The sequence below is a fragment of the Oryctolagus cuniculus genome, chromosome 14 (assembly GCF_051225735.1).
Source record: "Oryctolagus cuniculus isolate XC-2025 breed Fujian yellow rabbit chromosome 14, ASM5122573v1, whole genome shotgun sequence".
In the NCBI taxonomy this organism is placed as follows: Eukaryota; Metazoa; Chordata; class Mammalia; order Lagomorpha; family Leporidae; genus Oryctolagus; species Oryctolagus cuniculus.
The window spans coordinates 10,661,685-10,680,574 of NC_142880.1; the positions used below are offsets into that span (position 1 = coordinate 10,661,685).

At 42.1% G+C, this 18,890-nt stretch overlaps 1 long non-coding RNA gene across 2 annotated transcripts; it reads left to right on the forward strand.

Moving 5' to 3' along the window:
* Window positions 1-470: 470 nt before the first annotated feature.
* On the forward strand, window positions 471-12,877 carry LOC127492858 (uncharacterized). 2 transcript variants are annotated; one of them, XR_007922682.3, is made up of 4 exons: window positions 471-1,109; window positions 5,658-6,512; window positions 9,422-9,484; window positions 12,446-12,877. It is a non-coding gene; the product is annotated as an uncharacterized LOC127492858 (long non-coding RNA). The 2 variants fall into 2 exon arrangements; XR_016220221.1 differs by having other exon boundaries at window positions 9,425-9,484.
* Window positions 12,878-18,890: the final 6,013 nt, after the last annotated feature.

Consider the following 18,890-nt stretch of genomic DNA (forward strand, 5'->3'; position numbering starts at 1 on the left):
CTGCCTTCCCACGTTCCGTTTCCTTTAGTTTTTCCTTCCTATTCCTTTACTTGTTTATTTGTTTCTACAATAGTTTCACAAATGCTAAGCATTGCTTTATTTAAATATGGCTTGTGGCATTATGTACATATATGGGGTTGGGTTTTAGAGCCCTGTGTTAGATCAACCATCTGACATGTGGCTCCCAAGTCATTATTTGTGTATCATAGGACATTTTTAGCTCTAGGAGCTGACTTCTGTGATTAACTCTTGGCTTCCACGTGGAGGGCTCCTCAGCATTGCCTTCATTTTAAGTACTAGATTTGAAATTTCTGGAGGGCAGAGATACTTTCATTTGCTCTTTCTCTTAATTATCCCTTAGGACTGGTGAGCTTGGTGCTGCATAAAGTAGGTGCTAGGGAACTCTAGCAGAGCCTTTGTCTGCCACTTAGACTTCCTCTGAAGTTAAATTTGCATTATCTAGGAGATACTCAGGAAGAGATGTCAGTTGGACACGAGATCACGTCTTGCAGAGCCAGCTGGTGAAATCTCTCTTGCATCATCAGGGTGCTTCACAGCATTTTTCTGACTTCCAGACTCCGCATGCTTCTCCCCTAGGAGGGAGCTTGTGTCTGCTCTTCCTTCCTGGTTGCAAGAGGCAATCTGATCCAGGAGGCCAAGTGAGGACTTCCTCTTCGGAGCTCACCCCTAGGAGCTCTGATCTTCTACCGCAAGCTGCTCGGTGATTCTGCTTTAATTTTTCTGTCTGGCGTTTGCCTTTGTCTGTAGCATGGTTTCTTCAGAGTGAAGCCTCTTTCTTGCTCTTATTAATGCCCTTGGGACTGGAGTTAGTCTTTGAACAATTATTGGGCTCTATTACACGGAAATGGATTTACATCCAGGATAAATGTCAAGATATGGAATTCTCCCTACAAACTTCCCCTGTCAGTCACTGAGATCGTGCTCACCCACTATGAATTCCTCATCCTGGCCCTTGACATTAATGGAGACCCATTGCTACTTCTGGTACGACAGGTGTCTGGGTCTGTGCCACACTCTCCTGACATGGAGGAGTTAGTGCCCACCTCAGTGCTACCCTGTTCTGGGTAAAGATCTAGTGCTGAATCCATGTAAGTCTGATCTGTTCTGCTACTGGTACTGTTAGCTTGGTTATGTCTGCCTGTACCTACTTACATGATAATCATGGCCAACTGTGTTTTCATCAGAGTTAAACTTAAAAGGTTAACTTGTATGTGGGGTATTTGGTGCAGTAGTTAAGACACTGCGTGGTACTTCCACATCCCATATCTGAGTCCCTGGGTTTGAAACCCAGCTCTGCTTCTTATCTGGAATCCTGCCAATGCACACTCTGGGAGGCAGCAGATCACAGGGCAAGTCTTGGGTCCCTGGCCAAAATGAGTTCCAGGCTCCTGGTTTCGACTTGCCCAGTCTCATCTGTTAAAGGTATTTGGGGAGTGAAGCAGTGGATAAAAGATATCTGTCTCTGTCTCTCTTAGCCATTCAAATAAAGAAATACATATTAGTTTAGAAATTCTGATCCCACCTCTGCCTCAGTGCAGTAATGGGCAGAATGTAGCAAGAGAACCTTAAGTAGAAGTTGACTGGATGTCCTTAAAAAAGTACCATAATCATATAGGTGGATTTGAAAATTATCCCCAATTATCTTGCCTTATGTCCTAGCATTTCGAAGCAGCTCTGAGCAACACAAATGCTGGCTTTTTGTCTCTTTGTATATCTATGCCTGAATGTATGAAGTGGTTGTTAAAAGGTAGGTGCTATTATTTTTTTAAAGGAAATGAGACACAAAACACATCTTTATATGCCAATCATTGATTATGTTACCAATAATAACTTCAAGCACCTGGACATTTGAGAGCAATTTGCATCAAACTGGCGCTTTTCTGGAGAAATACTTCCCATCTGCATAATATGGGATGATATTTCCTGTTAATACCTAGCTCACATCTAGGATGTGCAACAAGAATGAAAAAGATGTTGCTTATGAAAAAGCCTATTTCTTGACAGTATATGAATAGTGTAACCATTACTTTGTGTCCCATTGAAATGATCAATAAGAGCCAACTTTTTTTCTACTTATAATTGCCAACAACAGAAATGATGGACATTATTATTTCTGTTTGAAAACAAAATCTATTTCTGCAGTTCTATGGTTCTGGTCTCTGCATGTTATCTAACAAATGCTTCCAATTATAACACATAAAAAGAACCATCACATCTCTTATGTTTTATAGAGAAAGTTTGCACTTGATCCAATCTAGACCTGAGCAATATTGTTCAGATATCAGGCAGTTTTTCTGGTGGGACCATGTTGGAGCCTAGGTTCAAGGTAATTTTATGTGATACTGATGTTCTTATAATAAATGACAAGCTATTAGCACTATCCACGGTGAAACAATAGTTTTCATTGACTAAACACTGGGAATACCTGATTGTCTATGCTGAGGACTACCAGGTGAGCCTAAGTTTCCATCCATCACCCTTTGTCCTGGGCAAATTCAGAGCATGCCGTGTCAATATCTGTCAGTCTACCATTTGCTTGGTGACTATTTCCCCAAGTAGTGAAATAACAGTGGGTTTTGTTTTTTTTTTCAGTCACCTAAGTCATGCTTACTCACTTCACAATTACATTTCTCCAAATAGTCCTCAACAGAAAACCTCTGGTGGAGGAAAGAGCTTAGCTACCCACGTCCATCTGTTTGCATTTCCAGATAATTTACTTTTACATGTTTCACATTTGGGCCAAATAATGTGTTTGGTGTATAATGTTCTCTTTTTTTTATTCAAGAGGATGCCTGTACCCATTGCAGCTTCTCTGGCATTCAGAGTCCAAATGACAGCCCCTGACGGGAGAGTGCCCAGCCACGACTCCTTCCAACAGTCGTGATGTGTTCAAGTCCATCTTGCAGTTTCAAGCTAAATCCCCCTTTTCCTCAGGAGGAAAAAAAGAAGAGACAGAATGCCTTTTCTTAGAATGGCTCCTATGGTAAAATAGGACTTTAGGAACAAGTGAGTTGTCTAAATCACGCTCGATTTAAAGAAAGGAAAGACTGCAGGAAAATCCTATATTGCTGTATTTTCACATTGCATGTTAGGAAATAAAGAGGGTTGGGTTTTTTAAAAACAGGCAAAGGATACAGCTACTACTTCCATTCTCTAGTCGCCTTGCAGAGAAAGAACTACGTGTGGTTTGGGAAATGATAATATGTCTGTTTGTTATTCTCAGCGGCACTTACACCCATGCTTTCAGTTTTTGCGTATCATTTCTGTATTTCTGTCCCAAACCCTATTTTGAAAAGCGGTTTGTTGTTAAAATAAACCTTAGAATAATTTGTTTCCTGTAAATGCTGCCGAGCACGGTCTCCAAGTTTGGGCATCTGAATTCATTTTAGAAAAATTTGGGGAAATATAATTATCAAATGCAGCCATTTAATCTGTTTTTGAAGGTTAACTGTGTACAAGAAAAAGTGTTCTATCTCATGTTTTTTTATCAATCATTACCGTAGCTGCCATGCTGTGATTTTCTCCTTTCCGACATTCTTTAAATAGACATTCCAAAAGAAACATTATGTGAGTCAGTCTAAAGCCTTCTTGCTTTTTCCATAATTAAATAATGCCACTCTCAGAGAGAAAAATACCTATTTTAGGAATTCCCTTTTAAGAAAAAGAAAAAAAAACCTTCCTTAAGACAAAATGAAATCAATGCAAAAGATGGCAGTTTGGTTTTTTTTATAATATTGAAGATTGTGTCAATTTTCCATTTTTTGCACAAAACTATCTTTTTTCATTGATTTACTTAGAGATCTTGAATAAAACACAGCCAATTTTATTTTATTAATCTGTAAATAAAGACTATACTTATTAAATGAACTATTTTGAAGAATAGAATGCTAATGATGTTGAATTGTTTTAATTAAAGGAAAGCAGCTCTTTGAAATAAAGTTATTCAGATACAAATTGTTCTCCACTGCAAACCATGGTTTTGTTTAGCTTCTGAATATTTGAACTTCTTTTCATAAAAACTAATACTTCATCACAACTTACTGGCTGCAAAGATCAAATTATTATTATTTAGTTACTTAGTGTCATAGTATTACATTTTTGGTGAGTAGCTGTAACTTTATTTCAAAATTTTCTCTACTTATATCTCAGAAAACTGTTTTAAAATAAATATTTATATTGGCTAGTCCTCCGCCTGCGGCACCAGCACCCCGGGTTCTAGTCCCGGTTGCTCCCCTTCCAGGCCAGCTCTCTGCTGTGGCCCTGGAGGGCAGTGGAGGATGGCCCAAGTGCTTGGGTCCCTGCACCTGCATGGGAGACTGGGAGGAAGCAGCCAGCTCCTGGCTTCGGTTTGGCGCAGCACCAGCCGTGGCGGCCATTAGGGGAGTGAACCAACGGAAGAAGATCTTCTTTTCTTTTTTTTTTTAACTTTTATTTAATAAATATAAATTTCCAAAGTACAGTTTATGAATTACAATGGCTTTCCCCCCATAAGTTCTTTTTTTTATTTAATAAATGTGAATTTACAAAGTGCAACTTTTGTATTGTTGAGGCTCCCCCAACAACCTCCCTCCCTCCAGCAGCCCTCCCCTCTCCCACTCCCTCTCCCATCCCGCCCTTCATCGAGTTTCATTTTCAATCACCTTCATATACAGAAGATCAACTTAGTATACACTAAGCAAGGATTTCAACAGGCTGCACTCACACAACCACACAAGGTATAGGGTATTGTTCGACGAGTAGTGTTGTTTTTAAGTTTCATAGTAAAACGCATTAAGGACAGAGATCCTACGTGGGGAGCCTGTACTCAGTGACTCCCGTTGTTGATTTAACAATTGGCACTCTTATTTATGAGATCAGCAGTCACCTGAGACTCTTGCTATGAGCTGTCTAGGCTATGGAAGCCCCTTGAGTTCACCGACTCTGAACCATATCACAGTGGAGGTTCCTTCCTCCCTTCAGAGAAAGGCGCCTCCCTCCTTGATGGCCTGTTCCTTCTGCTGGGGACTTGTTCACCAGGATCTTTCATTTAGATTGTTTTTTGCCACCGTGTCATGGCTTCCCATGCTTGTGAGACTCTCATGGACCTTTTAGCCAGATCCGAATGTCCCAAGGGTTGATTCTGAGGCAGGAGTGCTGATTTGGGCATTTGCCATTCTATGAGTCTGCTGTGTGTCCTGCTTCCCCCGCAGGATCATACTCTCCCTTTTAATTCTATCCTTCATTGTTTGCTTACACTGGTCTTATTTGTGAAATCTCTTCGACACTTACCCTATCTTTTTGATCGGTTGTGTATTTATACTTATCACTTTACCAAGTGCACTGGCATTGGTACCTGCCAAGGAAGACCTTTCTCTCTGTTTCTCTCTCTCTCACTGTCTATAACTCTCTCTCTGTTTCTCTCTCTCACTGTCTAACTCTGCCTGTCAAAAAAATAAAAATAAAAACAAAATAAATATTTATAAATGTTCCTAAGCAAGAGACAAAGCACAAGAAAACAGAGATGGCAATTCTTTAATAGGAAAATTTGGGCAAGCCTAATTAAAGTGGACATTCTATATTTTCCTCTCCTATAATAAAATCAATAATTTCAAACTTACTTTCACCTATCTTGGACCTGTCTCTCTTATACCTTACAGATGAACAAATATTCAGCAGTGGTTCTGTGTGGATACTGCCATTGTGTAGTTGCTTACCATGGGATGAGAAGAAAGGTGAAATAGCACAATGAAAAAACCAGATTCCACTTTCTTCAACCCAACCTTGACCGTGTCCTCTGCTCAGCATGAGCAACGTCCACTCTGCCCCCTGAGTGAATCTCCCTTTCTTGAGTTCTATGCGAAGTTATAAGAAAAGAGTCGAAGGGAAGGTACTTCTTAAAACAGAAAATGAGAGGAGGAAGTCGAGCAGAGAGTTAAGGCAAAAGCCATGAAGTCATCTCTTGAGTAGTTCTTGCCCCCTTGAAATATGGAGAGCAGAATGAAGACAAGCAAAAGCAGATTCTTGAAAGAGGACGTCCTTGGGTGACTACAGAGATCCTGGGGCTGGAAGTTACACCGTGCAGTTTCTAATCCTGGATTTCCCATTCTAGCTCTGTGGCTTTGAACGAATTATTTAAATCCTTCTGTTAGATGCAGACAATAGTAATCTTACCTCAGAGGACCCTGAGGATTAAATGAGATATTATGTAAACACAGAGAGCACCCATCAAGCACTCACTCAATGCCCTTAGTATGATTGTTCTTTCTGCCACCAAGCTTTGCACTGCTGGCAGGACAATAGACCTGAAACTACAGATGGTTTTCCCCAGGAGTCTAAATGAACAGCGGAGAACTGATTTCCACATTGAGAGCAAGTTACTCTTCAACGGTGACTTCATCTTCAATGGCCACAGTAAACTTAGCCAGATGTATTTCTGGGGACAAGGCATCTATTGACAAGGCTTCCTACCTTGAAATTCAAGACACCCTCACAACCTGGCCTTCAGAACTTGAGTGAGTCCAGAGTTGCGGTGTGATGGGTAAAGCCACCACCTGGGACACTGGTGTCCCATATGGGTGCCAATTCGTGTCCCGGCTGCTCCATTTCTGATCCAGCTGCCTCTGGTGTGCCTAGGAAAAGCAGCAATGGATAGCCTGAGTGCTTGGGCCCCTGCATGGCTGTAGGAGATCCAGAGGAGGCTCCTGGTTTCAGGCTTCAGCCTGTCCCAGCTGCAATGGCCATGGCCATCTGAAGAGTGAACCAGTAGATGGAAGATCTTTCTCTCTATCTCTCTCCACCCCTCTCTGTAACTCGGCTTTTTTTTTTTTTGGACAGGCAGAGTTAGACAGTGAGAGAGAGACAGAGAAAGATCTTCCTTTTACATTGGTTCACCCCCTAAATGGCCGCTATGACTGGAGCGCTGTGCTGATTCGAAGCCAGGAGCCAGGCACTTCCTCCTGGTCTCCCATGCAGGTGCAGGGCCCAAGCACCTGGGCCATCCTCCACTGCCTTCCTGGGCCACAACAGAGAGCTGCACTGGAAGAGGAGCAACCGGGACAGAATCCGATGCCCCAACCGGGACTAGAACCTGGGGTGCTGGTGCTGCAGGCGGAGGATTAGCCAAGTGACCCATGGCGCCGGCCATTGGCTTTTCAAATAAATAAATAAATAAATCTTGAAAAAAAAAAAAACCGATATTCTCTATAAATAAAAAAAGAATGCTTGATACCTTAGAACTAGACTACACTTTCATGTTGTTTGCTCTTGCAAGTCTCCAGCCCCTCCTGTTTTGTCTGATCTGTCAGCTAATTAAACACAAAAGCTTGTGAGGAAGCAAACATTAAATCCACCCAGCTTACAAGCATGACTTCTCCATGGGCTTGATGGCCAATGTGTTCCACTGGGGAGCAAGACACACCTGCTCGCGCTCCGCATAGCAATATTCAAGTGGCTTCCAGCTGAAGTTCCACAGATATTGGTGGGAAATAAGCTTGGGATTTATAGACTAGTTTAAACAACATGCTAAAATATTGTGTCTTCAAAAGATTGGAGGATCAATTTTTTTAAAGTAAGAAGAATTGGGGGCAGGCGTTGTGGTACAGTGGGTTAAGCCATAGCCTATGACACTAGCATCCTATATTGGAGTGCCAGTTCAAGTCCTGAATGCTCTACTTCCAATCCAGCTTCCTTCCTGTTCATGCACCTGGGGAAGCAGAGGAAGATGGCCTAAGTATTTGGGCCCCTGCTACCTACATGGGAGACCCAGATGGAATTTCAGGCTCCTGGCTTTAGGTTGGCCCAGCCCAGGCCACTATGAATCAATAGGTAGAAGATCTGTTTCTCCCTTCATCTCTCTCCCTCTCTCTGTCATTCTGTCTTTCTAATAAAGAAGAATTTTACAAATAAAGTAGGAGGAATTGACTTATTAGGTAAAATGAATCAGGAAAAAATATGTATTCAACTCACTTCTTTAACATAAAAATACTTGTTTTTCATGTTTTTCCAAAAAGTGGATGTGGTTAGCTCCATACCCTAACTTTATTATGTCCTTTGTGGTTGTACTATTTAAATCAATCTATTTGTTTTCAAATATAATAGGTAAAGTATAATTAGTATGTACAGAAATATTTACTGTCTGCTATAAATATAATTAATTACACCTAGTAGACAGAATTGTTTTGCATGCTATAAATCACTTTTGATTTCAACAACTGGTACTACATAAACCTTAGTAAACTAAATGCTATTTGACTTATCACTGCAAAATAATTGAATAAAGAGAAGAGCTAGGTAAATGGTGTGGAAAAAATACCTAACATCACTCTTATCAAAATGAAAGTTGTTTTGAAAAAAAAACACAATTTCAGCTTTTCTAGCTAATGCAATCATTTTCTTACCTTTATTTCAACAAAACACTTTCCCCCTACAATCCACACATATGCATAATTTAAAACACAAATGCTCTCGTGTTACCTCAATTCCACTAGATGAAAGTATTCTTTTAATTATGTAACTTCAATTTTTGGACATAGAAGAGTTCTATGTCATTAGTTGGTCATTAACCAACCTCAAAGCATGTCTGCATGCATTACTATACAATACACAAATTTAGGAAGTACCTGGGAGGTTAGTTACCAGTAGGCAAAAATGGGTCTTGTTGATACTAATAACAAGTCTAACAGTGAGCATTACAAGCATATAATATTGTGTTTGGGATCTTTGAACATCAGATCCATGGTGTTGTTTTTTATAACTTCTTTCACTAAATAATGCATCCTGAATATACTTAAATATAGATTGGAAAGCTTTTAGATCTGAGGCAACGAGTGAATCTTTCATTTGTTTGTGTGGGATACAGCTAAGGTACTACTAAGGAATTTTAAGTTTTGAGTTTCTTTTTTCAATTTGTTCGGCATTTGTGGGATATACAATTTTTTTTTCTATTTGTATTCTCATCACATCCCATACAAAGTAGTGAACTAGACCCTCTAAGATGTTAATAAATTCAAGAGGAATGGTTATTAATGAATGAAATCACTTAGCACACTTACATATTATGGGATGGTTATAAAGAAATCGGGGAGATCTCATTGTTTGGAATATATTCCAGTGGGTTCTTTCCCTCCTCAGACAATCTTGCCTGAAGGCTTGGTCTGATTTGCAGGTGATCACAGGATTTTCCCACTTCTATTACTGACCCACATTACTTGGTGCATTATGAGGATGAAGGGCAGCTTGACGGGGGTCTGCTAATAACAACCTAAAGCTCCCACATGAGCTGTTAGAGACTCGCACCTTAAGTTCACGTGAGGCATTTTCGCAGAATTATAACTTAATAGAGCTATCAAAAACCTAGATTCCTAGATAAGTATTGGAAAACCCAGATCTTTTCTAATACTAATGTTCCCATATCTGTTATTAGCAGATTCTGGATTCAGCCAAAGGAATAAGATGAGATAAAAGCTCCCAGACACCTTGAATCCAGGTGGGTCCTCACAATATTAAGAATTATCCTAAGCGGAACATCCCCTGTGACTCACTTTTGTGGGGGAAATAATCTGCATGACTCTTGTAGGTACTCTCAACCCACTTCCCAGTTATTCTCATGTGTCTGTTTTCTAGTGTGGTTCTAATCCCCAGTTACTTAACGTTTACATCTGTTAATAGAAAACTTCCCATTTTCTAAATTTTTAGTAATGAAGCAATCATTAGACAGTAGTCTGGGCTACTGTATCAGGAAATTCTAGAGATTAGGTATGGGTTGCTTCCATTGAACAGCAGACAATACTTTATCGGTTGTGTACCTGTGTAACTTGCCTGAAGAAATCTATTTCACACAATGTTTAAGCATTTCTTATATGTAGTCACTGAATTACAGGTTTTGAATGCATTGCTTCATTGAATCCCATAACAACACGGTGAGGCAGTGAATAACCATTACCTTGCAGATCGGGAAGTTGATGCCCTAAATTTGGTCCATAGATTAAATGAAGTAGGGTATTGATGAAATCAGAATCCATTAGGGGACAAGCAGTTCCCCAGGTATTTTGAGCCATACTAGTTTAAGAAACACTGATATGATGAATATTACATATAATAGCTTATTCTATATTTGTGCCTCCCTTCATAATAATTCAAATCTGTAATTATAGTGACTTCTTAGTCATCATTCAAAACCTGAGGAAGGGATAGGCAATTGGCTTAGGGCTTAAGCTACAAGTTAAGATGCCCATGTCCTATATCAAAGTGCCTTGATTTAATACCCAGTTCTGCTCCTGACTCCAGCTTCCCACTAATGCAGCCCCTCAGATGGCCCAAGATGTTGCATTCCTACCACCCAAGTGGGAGACTTGGATTGAGTTGCCAGCTCCCAGCTTCAACCTGGCCCAACCAAAGCCTGTTGTGGGTTCTCTGTCTCTCTGCCTCTCAAAAACAAATGAGCTGGCCGGTGCCGTGGCTCAATAGGCTAATCCTCCACCTTGCGGCGCCGGCACACCGGGTTCTAGTCCCGGTCGGGGCGCTGGATTCTGTCCTGGTTGCCCCTCTTCCAGGCCAGCTCTCTGCTATGGCCAGGGAGTGCAGTGGAGGATGGCCCAGGTGCTTGGGCCCTGCACCCCATGGGAGACCAGGAAAAGCACCTGGATCCTGGCTCCTGCCAACGGATCAGCGCGGTGCGCCGGCTGCAGCGGCGGCCATTGGAGGGTGAACCAACGGCAAAGGAAGACCTTTCTCTCTCTGTCTCTCTTTCTGTCCACTCTGCCTGTCAAAAATAAAAAAAAAAATTAAAAAAAAATAAATAAAAAAAAACAAATGAGCTGAATAAATAGTATTCATATTTTGATCTCTCAAAGGCAATTCATTATTCTATATTAATATTTTTATTTTTTTATTTAATAAATGTAAATTTACAAAGTACAACTTTTGCATTGTTGTGACTTTTTCCCCCATAACCTCCCTCCCACCTGCAGCCATCCCATCTCCCACTCCCTCTCCCATCCCACTCTTCATCAAGATTCATTTTCAATTATCTTTATATACAGATGATCAACCTAGTATATACTAAGCAAAAATTTCAACAGACTGCACCCACACAACCGCACAAGATATAGAGTACTGTTTGACTAGTAGTTTTGCCATTAATTCTCATAGTACAACACATTAAGGACAGAGATCCTACATGGGGAGCAAGTGCACAGTGACTCCCGTTGAGAGTCTCGCAGGCATGGAAAGCCAAGACACTGTGGCGAAAACGACCTGAATGAAAGATCTGGGTGAATGAGATCCCAGCAGAAAGAACGGAACATCAAAGAAGGAGGCACCTTTCTCTGAAGGGAGGAAGGAACCTGCACTGTGATATGGCCTTGACTAAATAAGTTCAGAGTTGGTGAACTCAAGAGGCTTCCATAGCCTCGACAGCTCATGGCAAGAGCCTCGGGTGATTACTGACGTCATAAATAAGAGTGTCAATTGTTAAATATTTTTCTTGAGAAAATCAATGATATCAAGGCCCACCTTTCATTTCTAGTGCATTATATGAGGCTAAGAGACATAAATATATAAGAGCACTTCAAAATGTTCATGGAAAACTGTAATTAAAAGATAAGTTTAGAGGTTAGTATTTAACCTAGCAGTTAAGACACCATTTGAGATGACTGCATCCCACGTCAGAGTATACAGGTTTGATTCCCAACTCTTCCTCTAGCCTCCTGCTAATACAGACTTTAGGAGACATTAATAGTGGCTCAAGTAATTGGATTCCTGCCACCTGCATGGGAGACCTGGATCAAGTTCCTGGTTCCCAACTTTGGTTCAGCTCAGCCCTGGCTGTTGCAGATATTTGGGAGTGAACTAGTAGGTGTGAGTTCTGCCCCATCTTCCTCTCTCCTCCACCCCCAAATTAAAAATTTTTTTTTCCAAAAAGGTAAGTTTATTTTGGTACAAAAATTGTTGAAATCCATATATTTGGAGAGACTGCAGAAAGTTCATGGAAAATATGTCATCTGATTTTGTGTCAAAACAAATTAATCTTTTAATTCCATTTTTCATTTTTGTTCAATATTTATTTGAGAGGAAGAGAGAAGGAGAGAGAGAGAGTGCTCTCTCATCTGCTGGCTCAGTGTTGAAATACCAGCAACGGCTGAAGTTGGGCTGGACTGAAGACAGCCAGACAGGAACTCTCCCACATGGGAGGCAGGAACAAACTATTTCTCAAGGTCTACATTAGCAGGAAGCTGGAGCCAGGATTTGGACTCAGGTATTCTGTTGTGAGATGTAGGTGAATTAGCCACCAGGCTAAATGTTTGCCCCTCCACAGATGTTTTGAGGTACGCTATGTCTCTCTGAATACCTCACCAATGTGGAAAGCATCTAATTTACAAAAGTAGAATTATTTTTTAACCAAAAAGTGATAGTGCATCTAACTTTCATGGAACCTTCTATGTTTCAGGTACTATGCTAAATCCAGGAGTAAAATGTTGATGAGAACACTCCATGTGAGAAGCAAGTTGAATCTAGTGGACTCTCTGAATTGAAGATGTACTGCAGAGAATCTGGGAAAGTTAAGAAGGTTACACAGTGTGAATGAAATACCAGAGTGGAGAAAGCTTCACAGAACAACTACTCCAAAGATCTATCTCAGAGCTCTGCTGAGCATCCACTGGAGTGCTGGTCACTCCGGTGATCACGTGTGCAAGGAAAGAAACTATGAGGACCAAAGAAGAACCAACTGAGAGGATCAGAGGAAGCAGTATCAGGGCCATGATCGGTGCTCTTTCTCACCAGTCAAACTGGAAAACTTCATTATTTGTAAGATGCTGAGTAACGTTCTTGCCTAAGAAGAAAAAGTAAACAGAACTGAACTAATTGGGGTTCTGATCTTGCCCAATAAATCTTTTTTTTTTTCAAGTATCCATTTTTTTTTTTCCTGACAGGCAGAGTTAGACAGTGAGAGACAGAGAGAAAGGTCTTCCTTCTGTTGGTTCACCCCACCCCCCCAAATGGCTGCTACGGCCTGCGCACTGCGCCAATCCGAAGCCAGGAGCCAGGTGCTTCCTCCTGGTCTCCCATGGGGGTGCAGGGAGCCAGGTGCTTCCTCCTGGTCTCCCATGCGGGTGCAGGGCCCAAGCACTTGGGCCATCCTCCACTGCCTCCCTGGGCCATAGCAGAGAGCTGGACTGGAAGAGGAGCAACCAGGACAGAACCAGCACTCCAACCGGGACTAGAACCCGGGGTGCCAGCGCCACAGGCAGAGGATTAGCCTAGTGAGCCGTGGCACAGGCCCACCCAATACATCTTAAAAACAGAACCTAAAGGGACCAAACTGGTTCCCAGTAACTGCTTGCAATAGCAAGTATCAAGTGAACTTATAGGAATAAAAATTATCTAGCACTTAAAGAGGTAAAACTCACAATGTTTGGATATAATGAAAAATTTCCAGATATAAGAAGAGTAGGCCAATGTGATTCATGACAAAGAGAAAATGGATCAATTAAAACTGATCAAGAACTGGCACAGATGTTAGAATTATCAAACAAGGACATGCCATAGTTACTATAATTGTATTACATGTGTTTAATGTCTATAAGGAAAACTAAACTCATGAAGTATAAGCCTGGAACATATAAAACAGACACACCTAGTTGAATTTATAGAAATGAAACTGCAGGTATGTGTCGCTCCCCCTCTTCGTGGAGGAACGACACAGGACCCTGCGCTGTTCTTTCATCTGCTCGGCCCTCCCCGGGTTTGCTGCTGGTTCTTCCCGGGTTGGCTACTATCCCTTCCACCTCCGTGGAAGGGCAGTTCCCCCTGGCCGCATTCCCCACTTCCGCAGGGGAGCGGCACACCGCCGGCCGGCTCTCTGGGGGGCTGCACGGGTTCCCTTAGATGTTCCCCATAGATGTTCCCTGGTGCATGCCGTTTCTCTCCTCCTTTATGGTCCTCCTCCGCCAATCCCAACTCGGCCGCCCACACGCCGAGCACGCTGCTCTCCAATCAGGAGCAAGTCCTACAGTCCATCAGTTGAACTGGAGGCAGCTGTGCGGAAGCTGTTTACTTCTCTCCCAGCGCCATATTGTGGGAGAGCAGATGCATAGAATAAGTCCTAATTCGAGTAACTTAGTCTAGTCCGGATTGCTCCCCACAGATCCCCCTTTCTTTTTATTTTTTAGCGTTGATACGCGCCTGTCTTCGGTGTCCCGCGGCACACACTAGAGTTGCCACAGGCTCTTACAAGTCCTATCCATCAGGCAAACCGAATCCGGGTCCTCTCTTCGCCATGTTGTGAGGAGGTTTTTAGGCGCTGATGCGTGCCTGTGTTCGGTGCCCTGCAGCGCATACTCTGCTCTGCTAGAACTGCCTGCAGGTGTTTACAAAACCTATCAGGCAAACCGAATCCAAGCCTTCTCATTGCCGTATTGTGGGGGAGACTTATTAGTGTTGGTTTGTGCCTATCTTCGGTGACCTGCAGCTCATACTCTGGTCGAGCTTTGCTGGCGCTTACCGCCTTAAATCAGGCAGACCGAATCCAAGCCTCCTAATTGTTGCATTGTGGGGAAGCTTTACTGATGTTAATTCGTGCCTGTCTTCGGTGACCTGCGGCTAGCCGCCCAGGTGCTCATCGCCTCACTAATCGGGCAGACCGAATCCAAGCCTTCTAATTGGCATGTTGAGGGGAGGCCTTATTTTTCTCTATTTCTCTATCTCCGGGCATTCCTACCTCTCCCATTTCACTTCTATCTTCCAGCATTCCCATTTCTCTTTTACTTCACTTCCAAACTTCTGTTTCTCTTATCCCCGCAGCTTCCCGGCACCTCGCCCCGCCGGCGGGTTCCCGGCTCTGCGCCGCTTCAGCCCGCGCGCCTCTCTCATCTGCGCAGCTTCCCGGCTTTGCGCGGCTCGGCTTTGCGTGCTCCGCGGTCTCCACGCTTAACCCTTTCGCGTCTGAACCACGGCCTACGCCAGTCCCGTTCCCTATCTATTCACGCCCCGTGCTCTCTCTGCACGCGGCGGCTTCCGCGAGTAACACAGCGTAGCTTGCGTCTCCGCCACTAGCATTCAATCCAAGTTCCCCGGGCTAGCCTGGCGAATTCAACCCAGCGTACGTCTCCGCCCCACGGTTTGGCTTCCCGTCCTTTGCTCCCCGGGCTAATCAGACGGATCCCAACCTGGCTTGCGTCTCAGCTTCTGGTTTCAACTTTTCGCCCCCTATTCCCGGGCTAACTTGAGAACCCCAAAGTGGCTTTCGTCTCCGCCTCGGCCTGCCCCCCGCGGCTTCAATTTCCCTAACATTTTTCTCTACCCGGTATGTTTCCCTAAGTTTTCTTCCAACGATATTCCTCCCTCATTTCTCCTGGCCTCTCCCCACAGTCCGCATCTGAGTCTGTTTGTTCTAGCTTTCACTTTCGCTTTCGACCTTAGAGATTTCTCCCAGCTTCCCCCTGTAGTCCGTATCCGAGTCTATGCCTAGGCTTTCAATAGCTTCTTCCGGCACCCTTTTCGTCCGGCTTTTCCCTAGGCTGTTTGCTAGTTTCTCTCTCTGATATTTTCCCTAGTTCTTCCCGTTTCTTCCCGTTTCTTCCCTCCTAAGTTTCATATCCGTCCTAAGTTTCCTATCCGAGCTAGGTTTCCTATCCGAGTCACGGCACCATTATGTCGCTCCCCCTCTTCGTGGAGGAACGACACAGGACCCTGCGCTGTTCTTTCATCTGCTCGGCCCTCCCCGGGTTTGCTGCTGGTTCTTCCCGGGTTGGCTACTATCCCTTCCACCTCCGTGGAAGGGCAGTTCCCCCTGGCCGCATTCCCCACTTCCGCAGGGGAGCGGCACACCGCCGGCCGGCTCTCTGGGGGGCTGCACGGGTTCCCTTAGATGTTCCCCATAGATGTTCCCTGGTGCATGCCGTTTCTCTCCTCCTTTATGGTCCTCCTCCGCCAATCCCAACTCGGCCGCCCACACGCCGAGCACGCTGCTCTCCAATCAGGAGCAAGTCCTACAGTCCATCAGTTGAACTGGAGGCAGCTGTGCGGAAGCTGTTTACTTCTCTCCCAGCGCCATATTGTGGGAGAGCAGATGCACAGAATAAGTCCTAATTCGAGTAACTTAGTCTAGTCCGGATTGCTCCCCACAGGTATGTAATAGAAAGTACACCAGATGAAATAGCAACAGAGCTAATATTGCAGAAGGGTTAATTAATGAGCTTGAAGACAAACAATAGAAACTATCTGAACTGAAACAGAGACAATAGGATCACAGTCCATCAATGCCCTTCAGGAGAACAAAGCAGGCTTATAAACATAATTGGCGTCTTCAAAGAGAAGAGGGGAATGAGAAAAAAATATTGAAAGAAGCAGTAGCTGAAAGTTCCAAATATGGTAAAAACTTAAACTGATAAATATAAGATTGTCAATGAACCATAAGCACAACAAACAAGAAGAAAACTACACCAAGGCACATAACTAAACTACTCAAAGTCAGTAATAAAAAGCTAAAACGAAAGGATATGTTATAAACACAAGAATAGACGCAAAGATGACAAATATCTTTTCAGAAACAAGGCAAGTATGAAGATAATGTGGTAGCATCTTTAAAGTATTGATGCAATTAAAAGAAAACTGTCAGTCTAGGATTCTACACCGAGTGAAACCACATTTCAAATGGGAACATGAGTAAACATTATTTTCAGACCTATAAAAGCCAAAAAAATTTTATCATCAGCAGATGTGCACCACAAAAAATGTTAAAGGAATTTTCCATACAGAAAGGAAAGAGTTTCAAGATACAAGAAGCAAAAATCTTAAGATTGCAAGAAGAAATAGACAAATGCATAACTGTAGTTAAAAGTTTAAATAACCCTCTATCAATAATTGTAGGATAAGAAGACAGAAAATCAATAAGTCTTTAGAAGACTTGAAAAGCACTATCAACCAAGTTGACCTAATATTTATAAGGCACTCCACTTGACAAAGCAGAATATACAATCTTTCACAACAAACATAGGACATTTATCAAGATAGCTCATTTTCTGGGCCATAATAGAAGTATCAAGAAATCTAGTCAGGGTATTTTCTCTGACCACAGTAGAACTGCATTAGGGATCAATCAGTGAAATATATCTGCTAAATTTTCCAAATATTTGAAAGCTAAATAACATACTTTTTTAGAAAACCATGGTAAAAAGGAAAATTACCATTTCTAGCTGAATAAAAATGGAAAATTTGTTGGAGACAGCTAAAGAAGTTCTTGAAATAGGAGTTGATAAACTACAGCCCATGGAACAAATCTAGCCCACTTAACTGCTTTTGTGATTGAAGTTTTATCGGAACATAGTCAAACTAACTTTTGACTTATTGTCCATAGCTGCCTTATTCTACAATGACAAGGTTGAATAATTGCAGCTGAGATTGTAGGGTCTGCAATGCCTATAAGATTTACTGTTTGACCTTCACAGAAAAGGTGTGCTGACCCCAGACCTAGGAGAACTTACAGCATTAAATAGCTATAATAGACAAGGAGAAAAGTCACATATTAGTGATCTTGGTTTGAATCTTAAGACAGTAAGAGATGGGCCGGTGCAGTGGTGCAGCAGGTTAAAGCCCCAGCCCGCAGTGCTGGTAACCCATATGGGCACCGGTTCAAGTCCCAGCAGCTCCACTTCCAATCCAGCTCCCTGCTGGTGTGCTTGGGAAAGCAGCATAGGATGGCCCAAGCGCTTGGTCCTCTGCATCTATGTGGGAGACTGGGACTCCTGGGTGGGCGTAGGATGGCCCAAGTGCTTGGGCCCCTGTAACTATATGGGAGACCTGGCTTCAGATCAGCTCAGCTCAGGCTGTTGCAACAATTTGGGGAGTGAGCTAGCAGATGAAGGACCTCGCTCTCTGTCTCTACCTCTCTCTGTAACTCTGTCTTTTAAATAAATAAAATAAATCTTTTTTAAAAAAGAAAGTAAAAGAATAAATAAATAATGAAGTGATAGAAGAAACAAACTTTTTAAATATCGAAGAGGAAATTAGTAAAATAGGAAATACAAAAGAATCTACAAGGAAACTAAAATCTGATTCTGTGAACAGATTAACAAAATTAACAAATTTCTACCCAGACTTTCATGACAAAAAGTAAATCAGACACAAAATACCATGATTATATTTTACCAAGGTGATGTCACTGCAGATCTTATATATATGAAAAGGATGAAAAGAAATACTAGGAACTACTTAAATAATTTTTTGAAAGTCACAAACTACAAAATATACTAAAAATGGGTAAAATATATAACAAAGCATCTAGTAAAAGTATATAACTTATAATTAAACTTTAAACAAAGAAAACTATAAGCTCAAATGACTTTACTGGTGAATTCTACCAAATATCTAAGGAATTAGTACTAGCAACTGTATACAGAATCTTCCAGAAAATTGAAGAGGAAGAAATACTTCCTAACTCATTCTATGAGGCCATCATAGTGACATGATACTGTACCTCTCCAATAACTAATTTTTCTCATCACCACTTTGTAGTAACATTGGGTCACACCATTTTAAATTGGGACAACTATAACACAGCTGATATGTAGTGGGATGTTCATCACAGTGTTGTTTAACTCTGAAAAAGTGAAACAACTAGAAGGTATGACCAGATGGGCCTATTCAAATGACCTTTGGAAGAATTCAATGCCTTAAATCAATAGGTGTTTTTCAAAGTAAGCTTTTACAGAGGCTCAATACCAATTTCAATGATGTACTATTGCCCAAAATATCTTACCAACTAAAGAATTTGTAGGAAAAAAATTTTAAACATCACAGTGAAGACAATTTTGATCACTTCACGATGGATTGTGATAAAACCAAATTCCTTCAGTGTCAACACTGGGGAAAAAGAATAAAATTCAATCTAGACA